Source organism: Oncorhynchus keta, chromosome 28, assembly GCF_023373465.1.
Source record: "Oncorhynchus keta strain PuntledgeMale-10-30-2019 chromosome 28, Oket_V2, whole genome shotgun sequence".
NCBI classification, from domain to species: Eukaryota; Metazoa; Chordata; class Actinopteri; order Salmoniformes; family Salmonidae; genus Oncorhynchus; species Oncorhynchus keta.
In genome coordinates this window covers 29723630-29744118 of record NC_068448.1, presented here as the reverse complement: position 1 = coordinate 29744118, position 20489 = coordinate 29723630, and the positions used below count along the sequence as shown (strand labels likewise).

The following is a 20489-nucleotide window of genomic DNA, read 5'->3' as shown; positions in this document are numbered from 1 at the left end:
TTAGCCCACTTTTGCTAAAATAGAAAATATAGGCTACTGATGGTGCCTTGAATACCGGTTTCTTTCATTTAATGTTCATGTTATGGGGATTTTTATATAAAGGAAATTTGTCTTTTGTGTCTGTTGAAAATTAAAGATTACTGACAGAGCCATAAGAAAATATTGCTTTATTTATCTGATCATATTGGAATATATTTGTTAGGTTTTCAGTAGGTTCAATTAGGTTCACTAGACTATATGCGTCATTTAAAAAATTTTCAATGAACATTCGAACAGTCCGGCCCTCGGCTTGTAGCTAAATTTTTTATTTGGCCCTCCGTCCATTTGACTTTGACACCCCTGGTCTACAGTGAATAGGCTGGCCTTGTAGGCAGAGTTCCTCTGTCCAGTGTCTGTGTTCTTCTGCCCATCTAAGTCTTTTCTTTTTATTGGCCAGTCTGAGATATGGCTCTTTCTTTGCAACTCTGCCTAGAAGGCCAGCATCCTCTGATGAGGCTTTTTCGCCTTGTCACAGACAGCTGATGTGTTGTGCACAGAAGTCCACAAGCGTAGGGAAAAGATTAAATGAGGAGAGCGCGTAGGTAGTTGCGACAAGGAATTATATATACACAACGAGCAAAGTGATCATGCTATTTTATAAAATATTTTTTATTTAAATAGGCAAGTCAGTTAAGAACAAATTCTTATTTACAATGACAGCCTACCGGGGAAAAGTGGGTTAACTGCCTAGCTTAGTGGCAGAACAACAGATTTTTACCTTAGCTTGGGGATTTGATCCATCAACCTTTCGGTTACTAGTCCAACGCTCTCACCCCAAAATGGATGCTATGAAAGTGAACTGTGTTTACGTTTGATCAGGGGTGTATTCATTCTTCCGATTCTGTTGAAACACATTTCTTAAACAGAAGCAAACGGAATGAAATGAGGATAAACATACCTGAATTTGTCCAATAGACATTCTCATTTGCAACTGTTGGACTAATGATTACACCCTAGATCAGCTATATGCAGGCAAGAGTGTGCAAGGCGGTATTGAATGTGTCACTGTCTGTCACCTCGTTTCCTCAAAATTCTGTCGATCTGTGCAGCTGGATTTTAAACTTTCATTCATAGGCTAAGTTGTAGCAACCTCATGATGAGTCCAGGGAAAATTTGAGTATAATGTAGTAGTCTAAACCTTTTGATGTTACATTGAGCTGGGTGAATGGAATATGAATGACAGTCATCCAATATGCTGTAATAGAAATAAAGCCACGCTCATAAAAAACAAAAATTCATCTTAAACGTCTCTGACCCTCATCTTAAACGTCTCTGACCGCCACTGGTCTGTATGTGTGTCTGTTGGTGCTTTCAAAACAAATGGAACATGGTCAAATCATCACGTCGGTGATCTTCAGGTCAGAAAGTCGGAGCTCTAGAAAGAGGCCTGAGTTCCTAACTTGGAATTCTGAGAGTTCCCAGTTGTCTTGTACGCACTAAAGTTGGATATTTCCGAGTTCCCAGTTCACAGTTGTTATGGATGCAACATGTGTCCTCAACTTGCAGCGAGCAGCCAAGTTTGCTGTCACCAAGTTATGCACATTGATAGCTTGATGGCAAAAGTCCTGACCCTGTGATTTATCATAGTAGCAGGCAGCAGCAATCTAAATGATCAGAACGAAAACATGCGAGGAAAATTGATTGGGTGAAATGATGAAGCGAGTGGATGGGGATATACAGCTTCACTCTATCCAATCAGAGCAGCAGGATCAACATCCAGCCCACCCTTCTCTTTACAGACAGGCAAACTAGCCAGTTTAGTTAGTTAGAGCATGTACACTGAACAAAAATAAATGCAACATGCAACAATTTTAAAGATTTTATTGAGTTACAGTTCATATAAGTAAATCAGTGAATTCAAATATATTCATTAGGCTCTAATCTATGGATTCCACATGACTGGGAATACAGATATGTATCTGTTGGTCACATATACCTTAAAAAAAGGTTGGGGCGTGGATCAGAAACCAGTCAGAGTCTGTTGTGACAGCCATTTGCCTCATACAGAGTGACAGAGTTGATCAGGCTGGTAATTGTTTTCCATGGAATGTTGCTGGAGTTGCGGGATATTGGCAGGAACTAGAACGTGCTGTTGTACACATTGATGCAGAGCATTCCGAACATGCTCAATTGGTGACATGTCTGGTGAGTATGCAGGCCATGGATGAACAGGGAGATTTTCAGCTTCCAGGAATTGTGTACAGATCCTTGCTACATGGGGCCGTGCATTATAATGCTGAATCAAGAGTTGATGGCGGCGGATGAATGGCATGACAATGTGCCTCAGGATCTCGTCACAGTATCACTGTGCACTCATATTGCCATTGATAAAATGCAATTGTGTTCGCTGTCCGAAAGCTTAAGCCTGCCCATAACATAACCCCACCACCATCATGGGGCACTCTGTCCACAACGCTGACATCAGCAAACCGCTCACCCACACAATGCCACACACGATGTCTGCAATTGGCCCGGTACAGTTGAAACCGGGATTAATCTGTGAAGAGCACACTTCTCCTGCATGCCAGTGACCATCGAAGGTGAGCATTTACCCACTGAAGTCATTTACAATGCCAAACTGCAATCAGGCCAAGGCCCTGGTGAGGACGAGGAGCACACAGATGAGCTTCCCTGTGACGGTTTCTGGCAGTTTTTGCAGAAATGCTTCAGTTGAGCAAACCCACACATTCATCAGCTGTGGTGGCTGGTCTGAGACGATCCCGCAAGTGAAGAACCCGGATGTGGACGTCTTGGGTTGGCGTGGTTACACAAGGTCTGTGGTTGTGAGGCCTGTTGGACGTGCTGCAAAATTCTCTAAACCGACGTTGGAGGCTACTTATGGTAGAGAAATTAACATTCAATTATCCGGAAACTGCTCTGGTGGACACTCCTGCAGTCTGCATGCCAATTGCACGCTCCCTCAAAACTTGAGATATTTGTAGCATTATGTTGTGTGACAATACTTCACATTTTATAGTGTTCTTTTATTGTCCCCAGCACAAGTTGCACCTGATCATGCTGTTTAATCAGCTTCTTGATATGCCACACCTGTCAGGTGGATGGATTATCTGGGCAAATGAGAAATACTCAATAGCTGGTTTTGTAAACAGATTTGTGAACAAAATTTGAGAGAAATAAGCTTTGGAGAAATCCTGGGATCTTTCATTTCAGCTCATGAAACATGGAACCAATGCTTTACATGTTGCGTTTATATTTTTTTGATCAGTATAGTATAGGCTTTTGGCAGTATACCATATATACTGTATACCAGGGTAGTTAGAAAAAGTCACAGGATGTTTTTTTAATACCGTCAATACCGTTGAAACTATTTATTTAAGTTATTTTTATAAAATGCTATATTTGTAGTTACTTTTTAAGTAAATACCTGCAGTAAACTTGTGAAATATGTTAGGAGATAAAGAATATTGTGTTCTTCATTTCACCTGTCACATTGTTATGAAGCTTATGGTAGTCCCTCGTCACTAAATGTTCGCCAAATCAAATCAAACTTTATTTGTCACATGCGCCGAATACAACAAGTGTAAATGTCCCTGACCATAGAGAGCCTTTTTAATTCTCTATTTTGGTTAGGTCGGGGTGTGACTAGGGGGGATGTTCTAATCTAGGTTGTTCAGGTGTATGTTGGCATGGTATGGTCCCCAATCAGAGGTCGTTGTCTCTGACTGGGTGTCACGGCTGGCTGAAGGACTGGACCAAGGTGCAGCATGGTAAGCGTACATTTGAACTTTAATTAAAAATGACGCCGACAAAACGAAGAACAAAAAAACAACCGTGAAGCTTTGGGCTATGTGCCCTGAACAGCTACAAAGTTAACTTCACACAAAACAGGTGGGGCAAAAGGGTACCTAAGTATGGTTCTCAATCAGAGACAACGATAGAGAGCTGTCCCTGATTGAGAACCATACCAGGCCAAGACATAGAAATACAAAACATAGAAAAAAGGACATAGAATGCCCACCCTAGTCACACCCTGGCCTAACCAAAATAGAGGGTACTGCGTGACAGTACCCCCCCCCCCAAAGGTGCGGACTCCCTCTAAAGGGGAGGGTCTGGGTGGGCCCTCTTACGGCGGCGGCCCGGGTGCGGGCCGTGGACCCCACGCCACCTCAGTCTTGGCCCACTTAATGTGGCGCCTCTGGAGCGGGGACCCATGCAGCGGGCCCTGGACTGAAGACCCTCGTAGAGGGCGCCACTGGACTGAGGGGCGGCTCTGGACTGAGGGGCGCCTCTGGATTTGTGGAACCCATATCGCGCTGCGCTTTGGTCCGAGTATGCTTACGGCGATCGTGACAGTAAACCTTACCGTGAAATGCTTACTTACAAGCCCTTAACCAACAATGCAGTTCAAGAAGAGTGAAGAAAATATTGACCAATTAAACAAATAAAAGAATAATACAAAGTAATACAATAACATAACAATGACGAGGCTGTATACAGGGGGTACCGGTACCAAGTCAGTGTGCGGGGGTACAGGTTAGTTGAGGTAATTTGTACATGTAGGTAGGGGTGAAGTGGCTATGCATAGATCATGCCAGCTAGATATCTTATAACTATTAAGTTAACTGTCTAAAATGTGCTAAATGCTCTGCAGTCATGCATTTGGTTTGCTAATTTAGTATCTAGTTAGCTATCTAGCTAAGTGGTCATCTTCTTCCAAAATCAAGCATTCACTCGGTAACAGCAGAGAATCCCCTCCTGGATCAAGAGCCTTGATGGCTAATATTTGTTTTGTGCGTGCAGCAAACTGTGAGTAGCATTTCTAAGTTATTTGTATACTTATATAGTTCAGGTCAGAAACTGTACAAAATGTTTGCACATGATTGACTGACTGAATGACATCAGAAAAACATTGGCAGGCACCGGAAAAAGTACTTTTTTCTAATCACGGATCATTACAAAAAAAGTTATTACATCCAGAAAATTGCCCATATCCATGGTGATTCTTGTTTTGTCCGACTACTCGGCATACCCCTAGGGGCTCCATTGTTTCATCGTCCCCAACTCATTAATAGGATCATTGTTTGAGACTGAAAAGCCCTATATGGATTTACCATGCAATGCATGCTTCTAGTAGGATGCACAGCCAACAACTACTGTATAGTTTGCATGCCCCGACAAAGGACCCTGTCATGCGGAATAGGTGGTTGGAGTTCGTTGGTCCCCAGTGATGGTGAGTATACCAGTAGCCAGACCATAGACTGTTAATTATGTATCTGGTTATGTATATTTTGATAACCATTATCACTATCATTGCTAGCATAGCTGATGTTAGCTAGCTTGCTACCAACTAGCCCAGTAGCGATGTGTGGGTAAAACCACTAGAGAAGCTAATCCAAGCCAATAAAAAAGCCATATTACAGCTCAAGTTGTCACATTGTTTGTTCTATACAGATCAATGGGCAGCTACAGGAATGAAGGAGGGAGACGAGGTCTGATCCCAGTCACTCCCACTCATCCACTGCTCCCACCTCACCTCCAAGGAATCCTGGATGTTCTCGATGTCCACCCTCCCGAGAAAATCTGAGGTCACCCAAGTGCCCACGGGAATCAAAGAGGGCGGTTGACTCGCATCCTCCAGAGCCCAAGCTACTGGGAAGGGCTAGATTATCTCCGGATGAACGTTTACGCAGGTTGAGCACCAGGAGCTGTCTGTATTGCATGACGACAGGACATTATATTTCCACCTGTCCATTAAAAAGACCAGGCTGACCAGTAGTTACGAGTACTCTGGTGAGTCGTATAGGGATTTTCCAATCTCCCATTACTCGTGCAACACTCTCCATGCCACCCTGTTGTGGGGTGACCAAGCCAAATCTCTCCAGATGCTTATTGATTCTGGGGCCGACGAGAGCTTTATCGACGCTACCTTGGTGTCGGAGCTGGGAATCTCGACTCAAACCCTCAACCCCATGGACGTCAGAGTGCTGGATGGGCCTTAATGACATCACGGGTAAAAACGTTAACCTCTACCACTCATCTTCTCGGTAGTTGAAATTCTTCAGGGCGTGACCATCTTCTCTCGGTTGGACCTTTGGAACACCGACCATCTGGTTAGGATACAGGAAGGAGACTATGAGTACTTGGTTATGCTATTCCGACTCACCAACGCTCCCGCTGTGTTCCGGGCCCTGGTCGACGATGTGCTCTGGGACATGCTGAACCGGTTTGTGTGTCTACCTCGATAACATCTTTTCCCGTTCAGCATGTCCTGCACGTCCGACAGGTCCTTCAGCATCTCCTGGAGAACCAGCTTTTCGTTAAAATGTGAAATTCCATCGCTCCACCATCTCCTTCCTAGGATACGTCATCGCTGCAGGGCATATACAGATAGATCCAGACAAGGTGAGAGCGGTGGTGGATTGTCTTCAACCCACATCCAGAGTGCAGCTGCAATGTTTCCTGGGATTTGCTAACTTCTACCTCTGCTTCATCCAGGGTTACTCAGCACTCATCTCGCCCAAGGATCCATTCACGTGGTCTCCAGCAGCTGACCGGGCGTTCTCGAACCTCAAACATCGATTCACTACAGTCCCCATCTTAATCCATCCGGACCCGTACTGTTAGTTTGTGGTGGAGGTCGACTCCTAGAATGTCGGAGTGGGGGCCGTCCCGTCCCCGTGTTCTGCCCAGGACCAAAAGCTGCACCCCTTCAATTTTCTCTCCCATCGTTTTACCCTTGCTTAGAGGAACTATGATGTGGGAAATCGAGAACTCCTCGCCGTCAAGACAGCGTTGGAGGATTGGAGATTTTCTGGGGGAGGAATACCCATTCGTAATGTATACTGACCATAAGAACCTGGAATATCTCTGCACTGCCAAGTGCTTCAACTCTAGGCAGGCTTGTGAGGCCCTGTTATTCACCCATTTCAATTTCACTCTCTGCTACCGCCCGGGGTCCAAGAATGTAAAGCATGACGCACTCTCACGTTTGTATAGACCTGCTGCTACACCGTCTGACCCCGAGACCATCCTCCTACCTCCTGCCTGTATAGCGTCTGCACACGTCTGTGCTGCATTCCCAGCTGGATGTTTGTCCCAGACTCTGCCCATTTCCCGTTCCTGGAATAGGCACATTCCTTGAGACTGACCTGCCATCCAGGCTCCCGTCGGACCCTGGCTTTCATCCGACGACGCTTTTGGCTGCCTTCCTTGGTTCCTGATTTCTCCGCATTCGTCGCTGCCTGCACTGTGTCCACAAAATAAGACTCAGTGGAATGCTCCGGCTGGCCTTCTTCAACCACTCCCTGTTCCTCACCACCCCTAGTCCCATATATCCCTGGACCTTGTTACTGGTCTTCCTCCGTCAGATGGCAACACCAAGATCCTGACGATGGTGGATAGGCTTTCTAAAGCTGCCCATTTTATTCCTCTCCCCAAGTTACCCTCAGCCAAGGAGACGGCTCAGCTCATGGTGCAGCACGTATTCCGGATCCATGGACCTCCCTTCCCTGCTTGGCCACTGGTCTCTCACCCATCGAGTGTTCCTTGTGATATCAGCCCCCGCTCTTCCCTGAGCAAGAGGAAGTCAGCATACCCTCTGCCCACCACCTCATAAGATTGCATGCTGCAGTTGTTCGAGAGATGTACAGTTTGCAGCCGAACATGAAGCATAGAGAAGACCAGCAAGGGGGCCCTAATCAGAATTATGCAGACATGCATGATGAAATCCTGTGACTAATGATGTCCGGCCGCCCAACAACCTGCCCACTTGACCCCATCACCTCCTCCCTTCTCCAGACCATCTCAGGAGAATTCTCCCATTCTTCACTTCCCTGATAAACTTATCCCTGACCACTGGCTGTGTCCCCTCTGACTTCAAGATGGCCAGGGTCGCTCCCCCCTCAAGAAACCAATAGTTGACCCCTCTGATGTCAAAAACGCCAGAAAGCTACCACCCCAACAGAACCACAGATGACGCAATCTCAATCGCACTCCACACTGCCCTTTCCCACCTGGAAAAAAGAAACACCTATGTGAGAATGCTTTTCATTGACTACCGCTTAGCGTTCAACACCATTGTGGCCACAAAGCTCATCATTAAGCTAAGGACCCTGGGACTAAGCACCTCCCTCTGCAACTGGATCCTGGACTTCCTGACCGGCCGCCCCCAGGTGGTAAGTAAGGGTAGGCAACAGCACATCTAACACTCTGATCCTTAATACTGGGGCCCTTCAGGGGTGTGTGCTTAATTCCCTCCTGTACTCCCTGTTCACCCACTACTGTGTGGCCGAGCATGACGCCATCATTAAGTTTGCTGACGACACAACAGTGGTAGGCCTGATCACGACAATGATGAGACAGCCTATAGGGAGGAGGTCAGAGACCTGGCCGTGTGGTGCTAGGACAACAACCTCTCTCTCAATGTGAGCAAGTCAAAGGAGCTGATCGTGGACTACAGGAAAAGGAGGTCTGAACAGGCCTCCATTAACATTGATGGGACTGAAGTGGAGCGGGTCGAGAGTTTCAAGTTCCTTGGTTTCCACATCACCAACTATCATGTTCCAAACACACCAAGACAGTTGTGAAGAGGGCACGACAACACCTTTTCCATCTCTGGATACTGAAAAGATTTGGCATGGGTCCCCAGATCCTCAAAAAGTTCCACAGCTGCACCATCGAGAGCATCCTGACCGGTTGCATCACCGCCTGGTATGGCAACTGCTAGGCATCTGACCGTAAGGCTCTACAGAAGGTAATGTGTACGGCCCAGTACATCACTGGGGCCAAGCTTCCTGACATCCAGGACCTATATAATAGGTGGTGTCAGAGAAAAGCCCAGAAAATTGTCAAAGACTCCAGTCACCCAAGTCAGAAACTGCTCTCTCTGCTACCGCACAGCAAGTGGTACTGGAGCGCCAAGTCTAGGACCAATAGGCTCCATAACAGCTTCAAGCCATACGCCACCAGGAATATTACATTGACCAAATAGTGTTACTATTTGATTCATTTGATTTTTTTTAACTTTAGTTTATTTAGGAAATATTTTCTTATCTCGATTCTTGAACTGTATTGTTGGTTAAGAGCTTGTAAGTAAGCATTTCACGGTAAGGTCAACCAACATCTGTTATATTCGGTGCATGTGACAAATAATATTTGATTTGATTCTTTCTTTTCTAAAGTACTTGAGTGCGCTTTCTCTGACCAACCCTGTGTCACAGAGGCTCTGCTCTGCCAAAGCTGACTTGATCTCCTCTATTCTCATCCTCTTAGATCTATCCACTGCCTTCCACACCATGAACCATCAGATCCTCCTCTTTACCCTCTCAGGATTGGGCATCTCAGGATCTGCACACTCTTGGATTGCATCCTATCTGGCAGGTCGGTCCTACCAGGAGGTGTGGAGAGGATATGTGTCTGCATCACATACTCTCACTACTGGTGTCCCCCAGGCCTTGGTTCTAGGCCCTCTCCTCTTTTCTCTTTACACCAAGTCACTCAGCTCTGTCATATCTTCACATAGTCTCTCCTATCATTGCTATGTGGATGACACAGCTATTCTTCTCTTTCCCCCCTTCTGACGACTAAGTGTATACACACATATCTACGTGCCTGACAGACATCTCAGCTTGGATGTCGGCCTACCACCTCAAGCTCAACTTCGACAAGACGGAGCTGTTCTTCCTCCTGGGAAAGTGCCTGTTCCAAGACCTCTCCATCACAGTTGACCACTCCACAGGGTCCCCCTCCCAGTGTGCAAAGAACCTTGGCGTGTTCCTGGACAACACACTGTCATTCTCTGCAAACATCAAAGCAGTAACTCGTTCGTGCCTGCAGGTTTATGCTCTACAACATCCGTAGAGTACAAACTTTCCTCACACAGGAAGCGGAGCAGGTCATAATCCAGGCACTTGTCATCTCCCATCTGGGCGACTGCAACTCTCTGTTGGCTGGGCTCCCCGCTTGTGCCATCAAACCCTTGCAACTTATCTAGAATGCTACAGCCCGGGTGATGATTAACCTTCCTAAATTCTCCCATGTCACCCCGCTCCTCTGCACACTTCACTGGCTTCAAGTCGAAGTTTGCATCATTTTCAAGACCCTGGTGTTTGCCTACGGAGCAGCAAAGGGAACTACAACATCCTTACCTTCAGGCTATGCTCAAGCCCTACATCCCAACCAGCGCATTTCGTTCATCCACCTCTGGTCTCTAAAAAAACACTTATCTTTTGCCATGAGCACCGACTTTGCTGATAAATACTTTGTTGAGAGAAAATGCAGTTTGATACGATTGTGGTGTGTTGTTGTCTTACCTAGCTATCTTAAAAGATAAATGCACTAATTGCAAGTCGCTCTGGATAAGAGTGACTAAAATATAAATGTAATGCCTTTGCTGTGGGCCACATGTTGGCAAGTATCCAGCCAGCAACCTTCCACTGTCAGAAGCAACAGCTTGCACAGGCTCATCATTTGTATGAATACAAAGGTAACCCACTTCATTACTTTGATACATTTGATAACCCAATTGTGAAACATAATTTATGTAAACTAACATGATTCAGGGTTTTTTCTTCCACTTAGAGGCATATAATATCCAGGGCATGACCTAGCCTGGTGGAAACAGCCTGATTGCTGTGTTCATCATTGTATTTCACTTCCCATTTTATGATATCTGAAGTTAAATAGAAAGGTGAATACAGTGATCAGGTTGTTTCCACCAGGCTAATCATAACAACCCTGGGGCGGCAGGGTAGCCTAGTGGTTAGAGTGTTGGACTAGTAACCGAAAGGTTGCAAGTTCAAATCCCCGAGCTGACAAGGTGTGTGACCAGTTTATTTGATAAGGAGCCAGGAGCTGAATTATGTTGCTATGCCCATCAATGGGGGTCTTGCAAAGACCTCACCTCTACCCTGGTCATTGATGGGGAGAACAGAATTCGGGAGGTTTAGTCTGACTTGTTCAAACTTACACAAAGTATGTGCTTGTGTGTCAGATATTACCTATCCTTAACTGCCATTGGTAATAGAACAGTGACTATGTGTATGTGTTCACAGACACATGAGATGTAGAGAGATCTGGCACTTAACACACCAACTACTATACAGGTTCAACTTCACCATCTCTTACCGCCCAGGGTCCAAGAATGTGAAGCCGGATGCCTGTACAGTTCTGCTGCCACACTCTGAGACCATCCTCCCTACCTCATGTCTTGCATCTTCAGTTGTCTGTGGTATTGAGACCCTGGTCCACAAGGCACAACGTTCCCAGCCGGACCCTGGGGGGGACCCGGCTAACTGGATGTTCGTCCCTGATTCGTCACAGTCTCAGGTCCTGGAATGTGCTCATTACTCCAGGCTTACCTGTCACCCTGGCTCCCGTAGAACCCTGGTCTTCAACCGACAACGCTTCTGGTGGCCCACTATGGTTCCTGACGTCTCGGACTTTGTTGCTGCGTGCTCAGAATAAGACTCCACGGCAAGCTCCGTCTGGCCTCCTTCAGCCACTCCCTGTTCCTGATCGCCCCTAGTCCCACATTTCCCAGGATTTTGTAACTGGGCTTCCCCAGTCTGTTGCAACACCACTATCCTGACAGTAGTGGATAAGTTCTCCAAAACCACCCATTTCATCCCTCTCCCCAAGTTACCTTCAGCCAATGAGACGGCACAGCTCATGGTGCAGCACGTCTTCCGAATCCAAAGAAAAGATGACGTGGACGGAGATGGCTGGATTGCGACTAGGTATTAGGAACCTTTGCAGTATTTTTTTTTTCTGTACTATTTTTTACATTATAAGCTCAGGAAATGTTTTGCATCAGTACATACAGCCGGCCCTCAAGAACTTCACTGAACTTTACGCAAACTGGAAACCACATATCCAGAGGCTGCATTTATTGTAGCTGGGGATTTTAACAAATAAATCTGAGGACTAGGCTGCTGAAGTTCTATCAACATATCAACTGTCCTACTTGTGCTACTAAGACTCTCGACCATTGCTATTACAATTTCTGGAATGCTTACAAGGCCCTGCCCCACCCTCCTTTCGGCAAATCTGACCACGATTCCATCTTGCTCCTCCCGTCCTATAGGCAGAAACACAAACAGGAAGTGCCCGTGCTTCGTACTTTTCAACACCGGTCTGACCAATCGGAATCCACATTTCAGGATTGTTTTGATCACGTGGATTGGGATATGTTCCGGGTAGATTGCAAAAAGAATCTAGACCCTTACAGGGATACGGTGACTGAGTTTATAAGGAAATGTATATGAGATGTAGTACCCACTGTGACTATTAAAACCTACCCTAACCAGAAACCATGGATAGATGGTAGCATTCATGCGAAACTGAAAAAGCAAACCACCGCATTTATCCATTGCAAGATGACTGGTAATATGGCAGAATATAAACAGTGTAGTTATTCACTCCGCAAGGCAATCAAACAAGCTAAACGTCATTATGGAGATAAAGTGGAGTTGCAATTCAACTGCTCAGACACGAGACGTATGTGGCAGGCACTACAGAAAATAACGAACTACAAAAGGAAAACCAGCCACGTCGCCGAGACCGACATCTTGCTTCCGGACCGGCTAAACACATTCTTCACACGCTTTGATGATAACACAGTGCCACCGACGTGGCCCGGTAGCAAGGACTGTGGGCTCTCCTTCTCTGGGGCCCGACGTGAGTAAAACATTTAAACGTGTTAAGTTTGCGTGCATTAAAGTCCCCGGCCACTAGGAGCGCCACTTCTGGGTGAGCATTTTCTTCTTTGCGGCTACTAATAATATGGATGAGAACTCTCTTGGTAGATAGTGTGGTCTACAGCTTATCATAAGGTACTCTACATCAGGCGAGCAATACCTCAAGACATTAATATTTATTAGACATTTATTAGACATCGCGCACCAGCTGTTGTTGACAAATAGACACACACAGAGGATGTGAGTTCAAATCCCAAATGAGGTTGAATCCCAAGTACTCAGAATTCTGCTGGTCTGCAAAACCACACCCATCATTATGATATTTCCCATCTAACTGCTTTAATGCAGTTAGATTTTTAGAATGGTTTCTTTCTGTGTTTTTGCATGTACATTAATTGACAGTGGCGTAGCAAGGTATAACTTGCAAGGTCGGAGCAAGGTATAGCTAATCTTATACTAATCAACACATTTTGCCATGAGGCTGAGAGAAAATGTTGCTGTTTTAAAGAACATTTCCTGCAATTCTACAGAAATAAATTGTGCAGTTTTATAGCTAACCTCATGCTATTCTATACATTCTACAATGAAGTTGAGCAAATGTAGCATTTTTAAAGCAAATGTTCTGCTATTCTACACATTTTGCAATGAGCCTGAGGCAAAAGACTCTGTGGGCACAATTCAATGAATTTATCTTGTGCTGCACAAAGATAAATAAAATACATTTTTCTGAACTAACCCAATCTGGTAGTTGGACTTCTTGCACCTGTTACTGAAATGGTTGTTCCAGTTTAGATGGTTTAGGTCGTCTCATTCATTAATCTTTCTAACCTTGGCAGTCATTCTGAATGCAGATTGTGGAAATCCACTCTGGTTGGATTCCAATAGGATTTAAACATTACTTTGCAAGCCAGAATAATGTGACTTTATATGGGTTTTGCTTTAGCTTATGCTGGTCACCAGTGTCCAAAACACAACGAAGGCTGGTCACCAGCAAAAACACAGCAAAGGCTGGTAACCAGCAAAAACGCAGCGAATGCTGATACAGTATGCCAGCTAGATCATGCTGGTCGGCCAGCAGAACCAGTTAGACCATGCTGGTCAGACCAGCATCAGACCAGCATTGACCAGCATAGACCAGCATAAACCAGCATGAAATGTATGCTGGTCTTTGCAGTGTCAATCAACCGATGACATTGGTTGAACTCTTCCGGTACACAAATTCAGAAATACCACTATGGTGCAAAATTATGTCTGAAGCACCTCTCATCACTCATAATTATGTAGGGAGACTGGGAAAAAAACCAAAATAGTGTCTAGTGTTGAAGTTTCCCCTTAAGCAGCGGCCAAACTGGGAAACCCCTTGACACTTGCTGTTCCTGTAGTGTAGCTCCTGCGAAATGAACATGTGTTTTGACTAGGGCTGCCAAACTTAGTAATGCGTTACATTTCTAACACCGTAAATTTATTTGACACTGTTAATCACATCTCTATTCTTCATCACCCGGCCCCTTTTAACCACACGTGTTTCTGCACGGACCATAAGCCAACACACAACAAGCTCTACTGACTGTTTCAATATAGCTCATTGTCACAGAAAGGTTTAATTATAAAAATATTTGTCGATGCTGCTGGGTTTCCACGAGATAACACAGCCACAAAGTCTTAATTGGCTGTAGTAAAAATGTATTGTAGCGACCCGCACAGACAGCTGTGTGTTATGTGTTAGGCTAGTAGGTGGTTGTGTTGTACTTACCAGTACCCAGTGTTCGCGGGGTCCGACATTCCAATCAACCTGCTATCTGCCAAACACGGGAATGCCTGGAATGTTCTGATGCCGGGCATCCTGGCGGTTGGCAGAGTGGTGTGGAGGGGGGTTGGGCAGGGGATGGAGCATTGGAAGTTAAGACCAGGTTTAGCCTTTGTTCTCTCTCTTACGTCTGGGCTTCACAAGAGAAGGTCACGATTGGCTTGTGGTTTATCTTTCATTTATTTGGCGTGGGCTACGGCCAAACAGTAGCTTATGTAAAGTTGGTTTAATAAACCGTCAATTTGTAAACTCAATCCTCTGTCTGGACAATTGTTTCTTTATGATCTAGTCAGGTCATTACAGTATGAAAACTAAAATTTGCTTTTTGGTCTCAATGTAAGGTTAGGCATAATGTTAGCAGTGTGGTTGGGGTTATGTTTAACAGATTTGAAGAAGATAAATAGTAACAGGGTTTATGACTTTGTGGCTGTGTTAACTAGTGACGACTGTGCTGCTGACGCTGTGCTGTCTGTCTCTGCAACATGCGCGCAGGTTTGAGCAACAATTGTTAAGGAAACTTCATAAAAAGTTCAACCAAAACACATTCCCAAATATGTCTTTACTAACAGCTAAAACTTAATTTGCACAGAAGTAGCTAGCTAGTTATGTTAATGTTAGCTAACTAGCAAACCAAACAAGAATGTTTCCAATGCCATGGCTGACTGACTCTCTATACAACTCTAATTTCCCACAATGATTTGAATCAAAACAGGACATACATTTGTTCCATTTAGCCACTGTTTTTGTTGTAGTTATCAGGTAAAACGGATTTATGCAAATTATCCCAATTCTAGTAGCAGCTTGTGACTAGTTCATGTTGAAGAACATGGATAAGTAGCCTAGGCTAGATCTCTAATAGCTGTACTCAGACCTGGCTGATCTGTTGTTATTGTCTTTTGTGCCAAAACCAACTATACCCAGCACGCTCCAGCAGGGAAACTCCTTCCCCTTCCTGTGCCTCAGCGGTCTTGGTCCCATCTGTCCATAGATTTCGTAACTGATTTCCTCCGTCTGATGGTTTCACTGCTATTATTGTTGTTGACAGATTCTCTAAATCCTGCCATTTTACCACTCTCTTTGGTCTCACTAGATTGATGAGGCACTGTTCCAGCAGTTCTTCAGACGCTATTGCCTTCTGGAGGACATTGTCTCCGACCGTGATCCCCAATTTACGTTGCGGGTATGGAGATCCTTCATGGAGAAGCAGGGGTCCACGGCCAGCCTCACATCCGTGTACCGGCCTCAGTCCAACGAGCAGGTGGAGAGGATCAACCAGGAGCTGGGGAGGTTCGTTAGTAGTCACTGCCAGGACCGGCAGGGGTAGTGAGCCCCACCACCGCAGTGAGGCTCCACCTGTTCCATCCTGGTGATCATTATCCACCAGCGAACTCCCCTCCGCCTTTACTTGCCGAAAATTGAGCACCCGGTATGTGGGGCCCTTCAATCGCTGTGTCTTTGTGAGACGCAGAGTAGGTGAATGGATGATCTCTGCATGTGTAGTTCCCACCGTGAAGCATGGAGGAGGAGGTGTGATGATGTGGGGGTGCTTTGCTGGTGACACTGTCTATGATTTATTTAGAATTCAAGGCACACTTAACCAGCATGGCTACCACATGAATTCCACAAATATGGAGACCCCCTCAGTTTTCAAATCACGAAGAGGGATTTGGCTGTTGCACTTAAACAAGCAAAGATTGATGTCAAAGATGGACCTTTTTTATGTCTGGGTGCATGATACGAGCCCTGCTATTTTGGTTCGCAAAGAGACCTGGCTCTCTGGCAACTAAGTTAGGAAGGACGCCAGTATCTTTGTAGTGACTGTGTATAAAGGCACAGGGCGAGACCCAGATGCAGACACCAGAGGCAAATAGAGTCTCTGATATTTATTGAAAAATAAGGGGCAGGCAAGAGCCTGGTTGAGGACAGGCAGAAGTTCATAAACCAGGTACAGGGCAGCAGGCAGGCTCGAAGTCAGGGCAGGCTGAGTGGTCAGGCAGGCAGGTACAGTGTCAGGGCAGGCAAAGGGTCAGAACCGGGAGGACTAGAAACACAGAGACTAGGAAAAACAGGAGCATGGGAAACCCACTGGTTGACTTGACAAGACGAACTGGCAACAGACAGACAGAAGACACCTGTATAAATAGTGTAGGTATTACAGACTCAGGGAGAGGTTGAAAATGTCAGTGAAGACACTTGCCAATTGGTCCGTGCATGCTTTGAGTACATGTCCTGGTAATCTGTCTGGCCTAACGGCTTTGTGAATGTTGACTTGTTTAGAGGTTTTGTTCACATTGGCTAACAAGAGCGTTATCACACAGTCATCCGGAACAGCTGGTACTCTCGTGCATGCTTCAGTGTTGCTTGCCTCGAAGCGAGCATAAAAAGCATTTAGCTCGTCTGGTAGGCTCGCATCACTGGGCAGCTCGCATCTGGGTTTCTCTTTGTAATCCGTAATACCTTTCAGGCTCTTCCACATCCGACGAGTGTCAGAGCTGGTGTAGTAGGATTCAATCTTAATCCTGAATTGAAGCTTTCCTTGTTTGATGGTTCGACTGAGGGCATAGCGGGATTTCTTTTATAAGCGTCCGGATTAGTCTCCCGCTCCTTGAAAGCAGCAGCTCTAGCCTTTAGCTCGATGTGGATGTTGCCTGTAAACCATGGCTTCTGGTTCGGATATGTACTTACAGTCACTGTGGGGACGACAACGTGTGCTAGCAAAAAAGTCCTGTAGTGTAACATCCGCGTCATCTGACCATTTCCGTATTGAGCGAGTCACTGGTACTTCCTGCTTTAGTTTTTGCTTGTATGCAGGAATCAGGAGGTTAGAATTATGTTCAATGGGGGTTTATCTTTGTAATCCGTAATACTTTTCACGCTCTTCCACATCTGACGAGCATCAGAGCTGGTGTAGTAGGATTCAATCTTAATCCTGAATTGAAGCTTTTCTTGTTTGATGGTTTGTCTGAGGGCATAAGCGGAATTTCTTTTATAAGCGTCATGATTAGTCTCCCGCTCCTTGAAAGCAGTAGCTCTAGCCTTTAGCTCGATGTGGATGTTGCCTGTAAACCATGGCTTCTGGTTCGGATATGTACTTACAGTCACTGTGGGGACGACAACGTGTGCTAGCAAAAAAGTCCTGTAGTGTAACATCCGCGTCATCTGACCATTTCCGTATTGAGCGAGTCACTGGTACTTCCTGCTTTAGTTTTTGCTTGTATGCAGGAATCAGGAGGTTAGAATTATGTTCACCTGGGTTTCTCTTTGTAATCCGTAATACTTTTCACACTCTTCCACATCTGACGGGCATCAGAGCTGGTGTAGTAGGATTCAATCTTAATCCTGAATTGAAGCTTTTCTTGTTTGATGGTTTGTCTGAGGGCATAAGCGGGATTTCTTTTATAAGCGTCCGGATTAGTCTCCCGCTCCTTGAAAGCAGTAGCTCTAGCCTTTAGCTTGATGTGGATGTTGCCTGTAAACCATGGCTTCTGGTTCGGATATGTATTTAGTCACTGTGGGGTCGACGACGACGTGTGCTGGCAAAATAGTCCTGTAGTGTAACATCCGCGTCATCTGACCATTTCCATGTTGAGGAAGTCACTGGTACTTCCTGCTTTAGTTTTTGCTTGTATGCAGGAATCAGGACGTTATAATCATGTTCAGATTTGCCAAATGGAGGGCGGGGGAGAGCTTTGTATGCATCTCTGTGTGTGGAGTAAAGGTGGTCTAGGATTTTTTTTCTGTAATGCACATGTGACATGCTGGTAAAAATGTGGTAAATCTGATTTAAGTTTGCCTGCATTAAAGTCCCCAGCCACTAGGAGCCCCGCTTCTGGGTGAGCATTTTCTTCTTTGCTTATGGCCTTATAGAGTTGGTTGAGAGCGGTCTTAGTGCCAGCTTCGTTCTGTGGTGATAAATAGACGGCTACGAATAATGTAGATGAGAACTCTCTTGGTAGATAGTGTTGTCTACAGCTTATCATAAGGTCCTCTGTTGTTAACAAATATACACACACTCCCACCCCTCGTCTTACCAGAGGTAGTGTCACCACGAACCAGAACAGATTCATTTCACTTTGGCATAGATTCTACAAGTGTCTGGATGGAACTCTATTGGAGGGATGCGACACCGTTCTTCCACAAGAAATTCCATCATTTGTTATTTAGTTAAGGGTGGTGGAAAACGCTGTCTCTGGCACAGCTCCAGAATCTCCCATAAGTGTTCCATTGAATTAAGATTTGGTGACTGAGACGGCCATGGCATATGGTTTGCATCGTCATGCTCATCAAACCATTCAGTGACCACTCATGCCCTATGGATGGGGGCATTGGCATCCTATAGGGGCCATGGTAGCCAAAATACTAACTTGCCTGCCAATAATTTTTATACATGACTCGAAGCATGATGGGATGCTAATTGCTTAATTAACTCAGGTATCATACAGGTGTGGAAGCACCTGCTTTCTATATACGTTGTATCCCTCATTTACTCAAGTGTTTACATTATTTTGGCAGTTACCTGTAGTCTTGTAAGAGTGCAAAATAGGATCAATGCAGATAGTCAGGGTAACCATTTAATTAACTATTTAGCAGTCTTATGGCTACTTAGAAGTCTTATGGCTTGTAGGTAGAAGCTGTCTCTGAGACTGTTGGTCTGAGAGCCGATGCTCCAGTAGCATTTGCCGGACGGTAGCAGAGTAAACAGTCTATGGCTTGGGTGGCTGAAGTCTTTTCTACATTTTTCGGGCTATCCTCTGACACAGCCTGATAGAGAGGTCCTGGATGGCAGGGATCTCGGCCCGAGTGATATACTGGGCCGTCCGCACCACACCTTGTAGAGCTTTGTGGTCTAGGGTGGGGAATTTGCCATACCAAGCGGTGATGCAGCCAGTAAAGATGCTCTCAATGGTGCAGTTGCAGAACTGTTTGAGGATCCAAGGGCCAATGCCAAATCTTTTCAGCCTCCTGAGGGAGAAGAGGCGCTGTCATGCCCAACTGTTTGTGTGTGTGCGTAGGCCAGTGGATGCTGCTGAGGGGAGGACGGCTCATAATAATGGCTAGAATGGAGTTAGTGGAATGGCATCAAACAGATGGAAACCGTGTGTTTGATGTATTCGATACCATTTCACTGATTCCGCTCCAGTGATTACCACAAGCCCGTCCTCCCCAATTAAGGTGCCACCATCCTCCTGTGGCGTAGACTATGTTAAAGGGATACATCAGGATTTTGACAATGAAACCCTCTATTTACTTCCCAGATTAACTTGTGGATACAATTTGTATGTCTCTGCGTGCAGCTTGAAGGAAGTTGCTAACTATCATTAGTGCATTTTTTTTTAAGTCATAGATATTTTACATTGTGGTAACTAGTGACAACCCACATGCCCTTTGGTGCTGGGTCTTGGTGCAGTGTGTTATGTTTGTCACTGCTTTCAGACCAGGTAGGACACATTTTGTAGAGAGTTGTTCCTGTGCTAGTTTGCAACATTTCAGAAAATGGAATTCTGTTTTGCCAGAAGTGTGTTCTATCCACAAAATCGGCTTACGTCAACATATTTTGATGAGGTTTTAATCGCTGATTTTCTGGCCATCCTCACTTACTTGTACTTACTACACTAAACTAGTGAGCACCGTTGGAGCTCTGCCCAAGCATGGCATTTGATTGGTTTGACGTGTTGTGTGGAGTCACTGATTCACAGCGGGTTCCCACCAATATTTAGATATTTCTCTACCATGGACATGCCTAGGTTCCAGTTTTAGGTTTTCGACGAGGCTATCTGTATATATATATATACACATTATATACACACACACTACACTGACACTCACACAAAACCCACACACATTCATATACACTACATACGCACACACACACACACACACACACACACACACACACACACACACACACACACACACACACACACACACACACACACACACACACACACACACACACACACACACACACACACACACACACACACACA

General features: G+C 45.3%; 1 long non-coding RNA gene across 1 annotated transcript in view; it reads right to left on the bottom strand.

The window, feature by feature from the left end:
• Positions 1 to 14644, bottom strand: part of LOC127912778 (uncharacterized) — a 59263-nt gene extending 44619 nt beyond the window's left edge. The window contains exon 1 of the long non-coding RNA XR_008083354.1: positions 14449 to 14644. This is a non-coding gene — a long non-coding RNA (uncharacterized LOC127912778). The remainder of the gene's footprint in view (positions 1 to 14448) is intronic.
• Between the last annotated feature and the right edge of the window lie 5845 nt (positions 14645 to 20489).